The sequence below is a fragment of the Silurus aristotelis genome, assembly GCF_946808225.1.
Source record: "Silurus aristotelis genome assembly, chromosome: 25".
Taxonomy (NCBI): domain Eukaryota; kingdom Metazoa; phylum Chordata; class Actinopteri; order Siluriformes; family Siluridae; genus Silurus; species Silurus aristotelis.
Window position 1 is genome coordinate 2,734,321 of NC_139598.1, and position 4,847 is coordinate 2,739,167.

A 4,847-nucleotide genomic window follows, 5' to 3' on the forward strand; every position below is an offset into this window, starting at 1 on the left:
AAGCCTGATTATCTTCTGCACCTTCATAACCACTTCTGAGCAAGTTATTAAAAGGAAATTAAAGAATCCTCCAGACAGAGAATCCCCCCCTCCTCCACTCCTCTCTGTCCTGTTTTCCCCTGATTTGGTATGCAATTGTCCCCTCAGGGTTTTGCCCCTGGTTTAGATTGTGCCCTCTGCATTACTGAGGCTCAGGGTCCATGTTCACAGCTGCGGTGGACTACAGAGATCACATTGAGAACGTAAAAACCTTTGTCTATATTTGGAAATTTCTGTTTCTACCCTACTTCAGCTGTGGATCCACACGGATCACGCAAAAGTACACCATGTATTGTTGCACACAGGGACAATTTGTTTTGGGGGCTTGGAAGAACTTTGTTGTCTGTAAAAAGTTTTGTGTGCTCTCCATGTGGCCTTCTGGGATTCCTCTGAATGCACCTGTGTGTTTGTGTTAGTGTACATGTAACATGTTTTCCCATCCAGACACTCCAGGACAGACTCAGGATACACCACCACCACCCATTTATGACTATTTTGTCCAATACTTATTTTAAACCCAAACATTTTTTTTACAGACGTGCCAAGTCTGATTCATACTGCACAATTTAAGACATTTATGCATTTGGGTCATCCCACAAAACGTAGGGTTCATGTCAAAATGATGTAACATTTTAACTTTAATAGGGAGTGGGACACCATTTCAGACACATTTCCTAGAAAGTTCCTACTAGAACTAAGTGTGACTAAAAACAGGAATTTTGCCAGTCAAGATGATGTTTAGTGTTGCATTTGGTCTGGGACTTGTAGCGCCAGCAAAAACATTACTATATCCACCACAGGGAACGTTATTTATGTAGTTTATGGAATGCTTAATATTGCGCACATACTCCGTTTAGGGTTAATATCCAATTTATGGACATTAAAGAGCAATAAAAGACTCAGGTTTCCATTACATACGGAAGCAGGGCACAAATTCAGCCATGAAATGCAAATTGAGCATGAACTAGTCACGTTGGTCAAATATATTTAATCAGAGCATTTAATGAGAAGAATTGTAATTATATTATTACTATGTGACTTTTAGCACTAGACACTGTCACAAAAATCTGCATAAAGATTCCTAATCGCTAATGAACAGTCCAGAGCTGACGTTTGTGAGGAAGAAAACTTAAACTGGAACCAGACTCAAAATGGACCATGTACTCTTCTCAATAAGTAACTGGTGGAAATTGGGCTACTGTTGGCTAAAAGTGGAGAAGAAGAGGAGGAAGACATTTACAGAGATGGCAGGAAATGGAGAAGTGTATGAGAGTGGAGGTTTGGGTTGGTACTTTAAATGTTGGTACTATGACTGGTAAAGGAAGAGAGGTAGCTGATATAAAGGAGAGGAGACACGTAAATATGTTGTGTGTTTAGGAGACCAGGTGGAAAGGGAGTAAGACCAGGAAGACCATTGGAGGTGGTTGAAACTGTTCTATCAGGGTGTGGATGGAAAGAGAAATGGTGTGGGGGTGATCCTGAAGGAAGAGTACAGTAAGAGTGTAGAGGAGGTGAAGAGAGTTTCTGATAGAGTCATTAAAGGGACATTAAAGGGGTGATGATAAATGTCATCAGTGCCTATACTCCACTAGTGGGTTGTGAGCTGGAGGAGATGGAAAATTTGTTGAGTGAGTTAGATGAAGTGGTAGAAGGGATACTTAGGAATGAATGATTGGTGATCAGGGCAGACTTGGTCATATATGTAAAAGGAACAGAGGTGATGAGGAGATGATGGGTAGGTATGGCCTTAAGGAGAAGAATTTGGAAGGTCAGATGGTATTAGATTTTGCTAAAAGGGTAGAAATGGCAGTGGTGAATACGTATTTTAAGAAGAAGGAGGAGCATAGGGTGATGTATAAGAGTGGAGGAAGGTGCACACAGGTGGACTATGTGCTATGCAGGAGATGCAACCTGAAGGTGATTGGAGACTGTAAGGTGTTGGCAGGGAAACGTGTATCTAAACAACATCGGATGGTGGTGTGTCGAATGGTTTTGGAAGCAAAGAATAAAAGGAGAAGAGTAAGGACTAAAAAAAGAATAAGATGGTGGAAACTGAAGGAAAAAGATTGTAGTGTGAGATTCAGGGAAAAGGTCAGACAGGGGCTCGGTGGTGGTGAAGAGGTGCTGGATGATTGGGCAACTTGGTGTGACTTCTGGAAATAGAAAGGAAGACAAAGAGAGGTGGTGGTGGAATGAGGAAGTTCAGGAGAGCATAAGGAGAAATAGGTTGGAAAAACAGAATTGGGATTGACAAAATGATGAGAAAAGTAGGCAGGAGTACAAGGAGATGCAGCAACAAGTAAAGAGGGATGTGGCGAAAGCCAAGAAAAAGGCATATGAGAAGCTGTATGAGAAGTTGGACACTAAGGAAGGAGAGAAGGATTTGTACCGATTGGCCAGGCAGAGGGAGAAGGATGTGCTGGGAAGGATGTTCTGCAAGTTTCGAGTAATAAAGGATGAAGATGGAAATTTGTTGACTAGTAAGAAGAGTGTGTTGAGAAGATGGAGGAAGTATTTTGAGCAGCTGATTAAAGAGGAAAATTAGAGAGAGAGAAGGTTGGATGTTGTGGAGATGGTGAAGCAGGAAGTGGATAGGATTAGTAAGGAAGAAGTGAGAGCAGCGATTTAGAGGATGAAGAGTGGAAAGTCGGTTGGACCCAATGACATACCTGTAAAATCATGAAGATGTTTAGGAGAGATGTCAGTGGAGTTTTTAACCAGGTTGTTTAACAAGATTTTGGAAGGCCTGAGGAATGGAGAAGGACTGTGCTGGTACCGATCTTTAAGAATAAGGGAGATGTGCAGACCTGCAGTAACTACAGGGGAATAAAGTTGATCAGTCACACCATGAAGTTATGGGAAAGAGTAGTGGAAGCCAGACTGAGGTAATAGGTGACCATCTGTAAGCAACATTATAGTTTCATGCCGAGGAAGAGCTCTACAGATGCATTATTTGCTTTGGGAATGTTGATGGAGAAGTATAGAGAAGGTTTGTATAAGACTGGGTGGAGGAAGCAGTTGTGGTATTGCATGAGGAAGTCCGGTGTGGCAGAGAAGTAGGTAAGGGTGGTGCAGGACATGTACAGTATGAGGACAGTGTGACAGCAGTGAAGGGTGCAGTATTAACAACAGACTGGTTCAAGGTGGAGGTGGGACTGCATCAAGGATCGGCTCTAAACCTTTTCCTGTTTGCAGTGGTGATGGACAGGTTGACGGACGAGGTCAGACAGGAGTCTTCATGGGCTATGATGTTCACAGATGATAGTGTGATTTGTGGTGAGAGTAGGGAGCAGGTGGAGTGGTGCCTGGAGAGGTGGAGGTACGCACTGGAGAATGCTGAGGATGGAGCCGCCAGTAAGAAGGAAAAGAGGAAGGCAAAGAAGGAGGTTTATGGATGTGGTAAGGGAAAACATGCAGGTAGTTGGTTTGAAAGAGGCAGATTTAGAGGACAGGGTAGTATGGAGACAGATGATCCACTGTGGCGACCCCTAATGGAAGCAGCTGAAATAAGAAAAAGAAGACTCTTCTTACTCAATAAGCACATGATTCTATATCATTCCAATATACAGAAGTAGAAGAGTGTAGACTTTTCCCAAAATGTTCAATATTAACAGATTGTGAGCCCTGATATGAGCAGCATATATTACAGCAGAAGCTCTTAGAAATAAATCTACACAATCTAAGTGAAATGAAACACCACATGCACACATACACATACCACAGCACCACAGTTTAGTTTCTCTGATATTCAGTCAGAATCAGTATTTCTTTGTCTGGTAGCCATCACAGAAATTCCTCCCGAACCTCACCTGAAGGGAGCGTTCACTCTCAGGCTCGGCCTGAGAGTTTCTGTGTGAGTGTGTTGTGTGGCGCTGTGTGTGGTTGGCCGCATTTGATCCTCACATGCCATGTCAGAGCCACCATGTTTTCCTTGCTGGTTTGCTTGGCACAAGAGCTGATATTGCTGGGGAGGATGGATTAGACTTCCATGTTCATTAGCTTCTTAGGCTCTGGGACCATGTGTACACAGCTGCAGTCAATGCAGCAACAACTAGAACACACACACACACACACACACACACACACACACACACACACACACACACACACACACACACAAAGTAATTGATGCAGTCTGATTGGGTGCTTTGTCATGATTAGACAGCAAAATTGCTAGACAGTTAAGAATTAGTCAGCTGTATTTGAAGAAGTTTTGAGCTACATAGTGTTTGTATTGATTTTTTATTTATATTTTTGCATTGAAACAAAATAGCATGATTATAAGAAGACAAAGAATGGATTGTATACAGCTAGTTCATGTGCAGTATGTAGAACATCTGAATAATTTACCTGAACAAGCCTTTTTAATTTCACACAAGATTACAGTGACAAAGAGCTAAATGTTTTAACAAAGCCAAAAACACAACATCAAATTCAGAAACACACCCAATGCTTATTGCTGATTGACTGGGTCCTGAGAAAGACCACAAAAACAGCAAGCTGGAGATGTTTACTGGGGGAATATTAGTCTAAATGAATACATGCTATGATATTCATGTCAGATACCTTTGCAAAAGATTGCCAGACTCACTACATTACACTGAATTATTCTAATTTCCCTGTGATTGTCATATGTAAAGGATGTAAAGTCTTTTAACAAGCCCGTTCTTTATTCTTTTATACGTATTGTTGTAATTTGTTGTTGCGATTTCAGTTTTGCACAGCGTTAGCTCATAGACCTTCTGACTCCTTGATTGTAATTGTAGTAAGTCATCATCATCATCATCATCATCATCATAATTATAATG